A 9,359-nucleotide genomic window follows, 5' to 3' on the forward strand; every position below is an offset into this window, starting at 1 on the left:
TATAATATAACTAGATAGAAGTACTCACGATTTGGGATAAAAACCCGAAGATCCGTGAGAGAGAATTCGGCTTTTCTCTAGTTGGAAATGCAACTAATGAATGAATATGGTTCTGATTTCGATATATAGTCCTGAGATTTTTGGTAGAAAATATTTTATTCCCGAAATGAACTCTAATATCATAGAGTATTGGAATAACAGTGTTGCACAAAACCCTAGTGCATCCACTCTCCTGATATCTCCTTAAGTGCTAAACCTGAAATACTCAAACTTATACCCAAAGTCTGGAATTTAACTGTAACTGTTCTAACTTCTATTGGCTTGATATGTTTTGTTAAGAATGGAAATTTCGGGTTGTCACATCATCCCGATGTTAAAGGGAATTTCTTCCCGAAATTAGAATTTAGATAAGGAAGTAGGTATGAATGATCGAGTCATGAGGAGGAAACTTCCTAAACGATTGGTTCTAGCGCTCCTTAGTGAAATTGGGTTCTCGGTTGGTATCCCAATGAACCTTCACTAATTGGCGACGACGTTGCTTCTCCCGCTTGACCTCTCGATCGAGGGTCACTACGGTTCTAATACGAAGGAGAGGATCTCGACGAGTGGACTTACAAGAGTCCTAACGGAAAGGTATGGTTTCCCGATCGAGACGCGAAGAGTATAATGTATGTTATTGAGTTCGCAGAGTAGATCTAGTCTGTGAGATACAGGACCGATTCGGGTAAGAATCTCGGAGGTCCTATATATCTTGGATTTAGCTTTCCACGATTTACGAAGCGTATTAAGTCGTTCCCAGAGTGAGACTTCCTAAAGAACTTGGTCTCAAATTTGGCATCTCAAAGGTTTCCTTTTCTTGTTTAACTTCCCAGTCAAGGGCCACTCCTTGCTGGGTCAAGGTCGTACAGTTTCCTATGATTTGCGAGGGGTTCTAGATGAACTATGACAGTAGGTTGGTAAGACCTAGAATTTTGCGAATGACTGTCGACGTCTCTGGTGTCGACAAATTCTCAACGGTTTTGACAAATTGTAAGAGTACTCAAAATTTCCCACATCACTAATAAATTCTTCAATTTCAAAACTCGTGCTTAGAGAACTTCGTGAACAGTACCTCTGAAGGTAATGTTTCCATGGGTTTCTTCTTACTATGAGGGTAGATAAGTAAGTCATTACATGGAGAAATAACGAGCTGATCCAAGTAATAAAGACGTACCCTACTCATTTAGCTCATGAAAACTATGGGCGTATTGGTCCTATCCGAAGGGTGTCACTATGGACTCGAAGTGTCCGCATCGAGTTCGGAAGATAGTCTTCCGGACATCCTTTCCTAACACTCGAACTAGTGATATTCGTATCTCAGATCCATTTCTGAAAGTAATTATCTCCTTGCGTTTGCTCAACCGCTTCATCTATGCGAGGCAGATATAATGATTTCTAATGGAAAAATCTTGACGGAGTCCTCGATATCTGAGGTACATACGATGCAATCCGTCGGTCTCTGGAAGAATATGACCGGGGTTCTCCATGGTGAGAAGCCTAGTCTTCTAATTCTATTTATGTGTAGTTCGCTAAGTTGTCCGGGCTGTTATTGTATCTCCGTAGATGTTTAGATTGTAGGGCGATCGGTTTACAGGAGTCGTGTTGGGTTCTAAGTTTGTTCACATGCCAATGCGATTACTCGTAGTCTTGGGCAGTCTCCATCCCGAAGTTCATATTTAGGATTCATACATGGTTTCACAATCACTATCTCATGTATACGAGTCGTATATAATTAAGATTGAAAAGGTAGTCGAATAACTGATTCTTCTTTAAGCTCACATCCTATCGAGGAAAAAAGAAGTTAAAGCGGAATCATCAATTCTAAACTTGTAGAACCTTAATTACATATCGCCTCTTTGTATACATTCTTCAGTGATAGATCAACCGTATGGATCTTTGGATTTGAACTTGACGTACTGTACGAGTGGTACTTCTGGGATTTCTTCGGAAAAAAGAAGAACTATGTGGTACTCTATGTAAGAGTACTTCGGTGTTCTGATATGATGGCTTCGCTGGAAGGGCGATTTCGAAGAAAGAGATGTACGTATGAAGTTGGTATGGTGCAGATCAAATTGAATCTAGTTGTATGATAATTTTGGAATCATATGGAAACTTAAAGACATTAGATTTGAACATAAGACGTTTACAGACAAAAACAAACGTGCAACCTTGAACAGAGTTACAGTACTTTAGATTTACTACAAGACTATTGATGTGAATAAGGTATACTACAAAAAACAAGTATACGCAGCACGAGCATCCCTATACAGATAGGATCTCGCAAAAGGTAAGACTCTAGTTGCACTAGTTTTGGATAATCTATAAGTCTGTTTCAACAACACGCCTAAATTACATTAACGTAGTTCCGGAGTAGGTTCTCTTGCAGCTATGATCCTAAGAATCTTCCCATCTGCGCCAGAGTTCTTTGTTATAGGGCAATCCTTCTGGAAGTGCCCTATCTCACCGTATTGGTGGCATGACTGGCTAGTACTGGCATTGTTGGCGGGAGTGCGGTGTTTAGCCAGTGTTATATGGACATGAGTGCCTTCCTCATTACTCCACCTTGGAAATTGATTTTTAAAGCGTTCTATAGGAGTTGCCACTTGTGGCTGTGGCATGGCAAGTCTTTGGGCTCTCTTGCACTCCTTCAGGGCATTACGATATCATCTCTTCCTTTCGATCTTACGGCTTCGCAAGTCCATGACTGTTTCCATTTGTTGGTTTCCCGGTTTGGTATTACCATCGGGACTCTCGAATCCTTTGTCAGTCTTGCTTGTGTTGCCTGAGTCGATGCACGTAAGGAAAGTTGTCACAGCAGCTGCTACTGCAACTTGTAATGTAGCGGTGTCGATATGGAGGATAGGGGTTTCGTTGTTCGATTGATTGTTTCCGGATGACGACATGATTCTGTAACACAAAAGATAGGGATTTTGTGAGCGATTCTGGTTGACCCTAGATGTACTTCGATTTGTTCAAGCAAAGAGCAATACTATGTTCTCGAAAGTTTGACCTACATCCCTATGATGCAGTCCTAGCACGAAATGGAAGTATGTTCAGGAATGTTTGACCTACATCTCTATGTTGCAGTCCTAGTACTGAGTGGAAGTAAGTTCGTAGAATGGTCTCAAGATGTTTGTCTTTCAAGTCGAGGTATCGTTGGTTTGTGAATAACATGATCCAACCATTAAAAGAGACTTGGAGATGTCTCCGGAGCTAAATTACTATAGTCCAATGACTTGACTAAAGCATGAATTCATATAGAATCCATTGAAAGTATGATAAACGTACTTGAATGAAAAATGACACGGAAGTTAGCCGACTATCAAAATCTTTGATATTCATGACGTAAAAGTTTGGGAAAATGACCTTGTAAAGGTCTTACATCATATCCAGAGAAGATAGTTCTTGACAACATAAAGACCTAACCAAAAGTACATACATTACAAGGTAATTTCATAGAAAATGCCACATCAGGCATAGACAGAAAAACAATTCCTTTTTAGCAAGGAAAAATAAAGTAAAGCGTCTGCTACCGGCGACGGTCATCCCTCTGGTGAACTCTCATTTCAGCCAGTTGACGTTCCATATCAAGCAGGTATCTTTAGTATACCATATGACGTACTCGGAGCTCAATGACTTCGGCTCGGGTTTCAGCTAGTGCTTGCAGCTGGGTTTCGTGGTTTCTCTCAGATCTCTCGCGAGCATGTTCAAGGCTGTTGGTGTGAAGGATATGCATCCCTCCATTGGTGTCAACTTCCTCGATACGACGTAGGGCTGTCCTGCCCTGAATTTCGTTTCGGGCAACTCTACGGATCAGGATTGGTAGAACTCTATCTGCTGTGCTCCCCTAATTTACATTGTAGAAGCTTCGGTCTCCATTAAACGGCATAGGTTGGTCTCGATCTTCGCTCCATGCTTCCAAACATTCAACCCATGGAGCGTTGGGCCATGAAAAGCTGGACGAGGGTTAGGAATTGGAACGGGAGCTGCCTGGGGTAGGTTCTTAACCTCAGGTTCGGAGTTAGCACCATGCGAAAGGTCTTCATCATGGTGATCATTCAAAGGAATCGGATGATCATTCTCTAGTTCTTCTCCAAACCATCCAGCAATGACTTCGTTCGGAAGGTACTGGTTGCCGTGGGGATGGAGTCCAGCCATGTTATCTACGCGAGGATTTGGGGTAAGAAAATAATTATTAGACGAAACTATCTAGATAATTATTTATAAAATCTTCATTAATTACATCGCTATTTCTGAAGTGCATACTAGTTATATGTAATCGAAACATGATAGACCTTCGAATAAGTGATATTAACTCCAAATTCACACAGAATAGGGGTAACGTAAAAATTTTCACAGATTCTAAGTCTATAACATCCTAATTACATATAGCCTTAGTGTATCCACTTAGCAACTATCAACTTAGTAATGAAGATCCCATTTTAGTTCTCAAGTATAAAGTACTTATAGTAACACCAAATACTCCTATAGTATTTTAAGTTTAATGTTATGTTCTACTGTTCTCATTGTGGTAGGGTTGGTAAGATTTTAGACTTTTTGCAACCACACAACTACACTTAGGCACATGCTAGTCAACCCTCGGATAATATAGATGATTAGGCTATATCTTCCCAGTTTTGACTATATGTCTCTAAGTCCACCTGTGTTGCCCAGCAATCGTAATTCTTTTGTACTGTCCTAGTGACACTGATTTTAGTATCAATGCAGGCATGTATTCTTAATTAAATAGTTTATTATTTAAAGTATAAACTCTTGGTCAGAGTATTTTTAATCCCATTGTATTTATAATCTGTATATCTTTTATGGGTTGATATACTTAATTCAGTATAAACAATGCTCTGATAGTAATCTGTCACACCCTAAAACCATTGAACGATGGAAACGTTCTGGGGCGGAGGATGTCATGTACAATATCACAACAATGAAAAGTAGTAAACAAGCAACAACATCATCCATTGCATTAATAATATAATTTTAATAGAAGTGTGTTCTGTTAAATTATAATAGACACTAAAGTATAAACAAAATGAAAGATGAGTCTTGAACGAGCTCCATCTTCTCTAAACCTTGCATCGGTACCTGTCTATGGTTGACCTGAGGATACAAGTTATTTTGAAAGAGAGTATCAGCTTCAAAGCTAGTGAGATCATAAGTGTTTTAGTGTCTTAATTTATATGTAAGAAATTGTTTGTATATGAACTATAAGTATTGAAAATGTAGATGAACTATAAGTATGAAAATGTTTTGAATGATCCTAGGAAACCCTATGTTTCCTACTAATCGTATCCTTCTACCAAGGCATCTAGTGTTTGTGCATGTGTCTCTTGTAAGAGTGTGTATTTTCCCAAACCCGACTATCATTAACCAAAAATATAGTTTCTACATTACCATGCATCGTGTGAATGTTCACGAAGTGAATGTAATGGGAAAATGAAATGATACTATGGTGTAGTGTCGAACTACAACCGTACTAATTACCTTAAGTCTAGGGTAATCTCGTAAGTACAGTCGTATTTCTAATAAGTGATTGCCTCTGTACTCCTATTGCCTTATTTGAGGGATAAGGCATAATGTGATGGCTAGATCCCAAGCTAAACGCTCCCCTGTCAAAGGGATTTTGAGACCTTTACATGCCCATGCATGTATGCATGTTGTGAACATCCACATTACTATGATCATGTATACCCAATATAACTATCACAATGCGTTGCGATTCATTGGTATAGTTAGATCCTGAACTTGTTCTATGCTATAGCACCTAGTGATGTCTGCCCTATCAAAGTATATGTAACCGCACTCATGTAAACGTATATATGTAAACGTACTCATGTAAGCGTAACCATGTAAAAACATATCTATGTAATAGTATAGTAATGTACTCTGTGTACTAGCTGTAATGTATGTTCTCTCTATCTAGCAAGTATTGACTCATGAATGAACTGACTCATTGTATGATATCACGTTTTAGTAATAGTCCTAGTATCTTCCTAAACTACCCCTATGGTAGCTTACTAGTAATATAACTTGTACGTATGAACATGGTCGTATACCCTTGCTACCCAAGGGTATTGAATGAATTGGAAGAACCTTTATGACTATATATGTACACATGATATATAACTAATATTTAAACGCCCTTCGGACGAGTACCCGATATCCCACCAGACCACATCTCAAGCGCGAAAAGGAAATAGGGTGGATAGCCTTCCTAAGTCTTTTAAACATTCCTTATATAAATATACATATATAGGCATGCAATTTATAATATAAAAGCATAAAGTAAGTTTTGTAAAACCTTTGAACATAATTATTATCTAAGAAACGATCAACTTGATGTCAATTTACAAAATGGTTTAAACGTGTGGGTTTGATAAAACAGTTTAAGTATAAAAGAACATTTGTTTGAAACACAATTATAAATGAGTTTGAAGTGAATCGTACAGAGTAAAGTGTACAACTTAATAAGGAGTTTTAATCATATAAAATGTTTATGAAAATCATTTGAAGGAAACTATTTGGTAAAATGGCTAATGAGTAGCCAGTCATTTGAATGATGCTTACTAATCACGTGTGATTGATATAGTAACTAGCATAATTCTACTTGTACCCCCCCCATAAAACATTTAAAAACAATTAAAACATTGATTAAGGGGTATGAACTCACCTGTAGTAAGTGATTGGAATTGAATGAACTGTATCGTAAGGAAGGATCGGACAAGTGCTTGGTGTCAAGTGAAGACTTTAGACACACAAAATGATCCTAATTACATATGAAGACATATGTATATAAACAATTAGTGATTAAAACACTAATTAAACATGTATAAACATTCTAATGCGAGGTAAACACTTTGGTCAAGTGCTAGGAGGCTAATGGGTTGCAACAAAGGAGTGCAAGACCTCTCATGGAAGTTTACGGTCAAAAGACCATATATGTTGGAGTTTACGGCCCAGGGGAGTAAACTCCTAGCCGTAAACTCTCAATAAGGTTCCTAAATGAAGCCTAACATTATTACAACTCAAGTGGTGAATTGCTTCAAGGCTTAAACAAGTGTTTGGGCTTCCTTTTAACTCCTTTGAGGAGTTCACGGCCCTGGGACCATATCCCTTGGAGATTACGGCCGTAATCTCCCTTGGGAGGATGTTTATGGTGTTTTCAAGTCCCTAAATTAACTAGGGACTAAACTAGGCTCTTGTACTAGGCATTAGAAGAGTTTATGGCACCATTTGGCACCATTTTATGGAGTTCACGGCCCTAGAACTTCTTGGGCCGTGAACACCTTACTCTTGGTGTTTTAAGTGTGTTTGCTAGTCCTAAAATCATTTTGGTACATGTCCAATTTAGTCTCTTGGATTAAGGAAGGCTTTTGAGGCATTTTGACACTTAAAAATGGAGTTCACGACCCAAGAACTTCCTTGGCCGTGAAATCACATCTAGTCATTGTTTATAATTGATTTTGTGGTCTAAAACATGTAATGGTGGCATCTAGTTTGAGTTCCAAGGCTTTGAAGGACATTGGGCACACTTTGGCCCTTAAAAAGGAGTTTACTCTCCAAGTGTTCTTGGGCGGTAAACTCCCGAATCTTGGGATTTTGATCCGATTTTGATGTTATAAAATACAATCTAAGCTATATAATATAACTAGATAGAAGTACTCACGATTTGGGATAAAAACCCGAAGATCCGTGAGAGAGAATTCGGCTTTTCTCTAGTTGGAAATGCAACTAATGAATGAATATGGTTCTGATTTCGATATATAGTCCTGAGATTTTTGGTAGAAAATATTTTATTCCCGAAATGAACTCTAATATCATAGAGTATTGGAATAACAGTGTTGCTCAAAACCCTAGTGCATCCACTCTCCTGATATCTCCTTAAGTGCTAAACCTGAAATACTCAAAGTTATACCCAAAGTCTGGAATTTCACTGTAACTGTTCTAACTTCTATTGGCTTGATATGTTTTGTTAAGAATGGAAATTTCGGGTTGTCACAGCATGGGTCACCATGGTGTGGTGTTGTACATGCCACGACATGGTAGTAAGCAGAGTCATTGGATATGTGTTGGATAGAGAGACACGTGTTGATCGAACGAGAAACATGGTGAAACAGGCGTAACCCTTGTCAGCACGGGTGTGGCATGCGTCTTGCCACGACACAATGCGTCTGGCATATAAATACTCCTGATTTGTGTCATTTTAAGGGTTTTGTGCTGGCGGTCGAGGTAGAGGCTAGAGAGGTGTTTCTGGAGAATTGTTACTGCGAAGTCGTACTAGTGTAACCGGATACGAGGGTTGAATTACCGGATTTGCGGATGTATCTTTTATCCCATTTTTACGTAAATACATTTATGTAATGTTTTGTAGAGGGTTGTTAGACCCAAATATGTGTTATGGGATTTTATGATATGGTGCTATTACGAACCTGGTGATCAATTAAATGTTCAATTTGAGCGGTAAGGGTTATATTCCCCGGTTTATCGAGATTTTCGGTCGGGCAAACGACTCACAGGGTTAAATCTTTATCTTATTATAAATAGAAATTTGATTAGTTTGATAACTAATGGTTACCAGGTTTAGTCGGTGATCTGATCACTATGATTGATATAGTGGTGAGTTAAGACAAGTTCTAATGAACTTGATATAGTGTCCAAATTGATCTAGACAAGTTATGGATTGGGAAGCGCTAAAGAGATTGACATCAGAAGCACAGTTAGTCTTCACTAACTAAGTGGGTTAGTAACCTCGCTTCTTTTCTAGACAAGTATTGCCTAGATGTATTTTATTATTGTATTGTATTGATTACAAGTTAAATGAAATAATGTGATTATTATGAATTGTTATGCTTAGGATTAGAACGAATAGGTTATACTTCTGTTTGGTATTGGAGAATTACAGGTCAATGGTGGACTTAATGACTGAATGCTATACTTCTGGATTGATATTGGTTGATACAATGTAATGGAGGACTTAGTGTCTGAATGCTATACTTGTATATTGTTAAGAAATATGAATTGGTAATGGGTAAAGGAAGTTCTAGAATAATATAATTATAGAAATGATTGAGATTATTATTTTATGATGGTAGCTTTGGTAGTTGTAATATCATTAGTGAAGAAATACAAGTCAATGACAGACTCAGTGTCTGCAATGCTATGTTTGAAGGGTTGTTACAGAAAGTGATGGTAGTCTTAGTGACTGTAATACTCTAACTCTACTATGCCTTTTGAGTAAGAGGAATGTTGATTGCATGGTTAGTGACATTGTATGTCTATTAATTAGCAGTATGTTAGAGTACCAT

This window comes from Lactuca saligna, chromosome 8 (assembly GCF_052625555.1).
Source record: "Lactuca saligna cultivar CGN05327 chromosome 8, ASM5262555v1, whole genome shotgun sequence".
NCBI classification, from domain to species: Eukaryota; Viridiplantae; Streptophyta; class Magnoliopsida; order Asterales; family Asteraceae; genus Lactuca; species Lactuca saligna.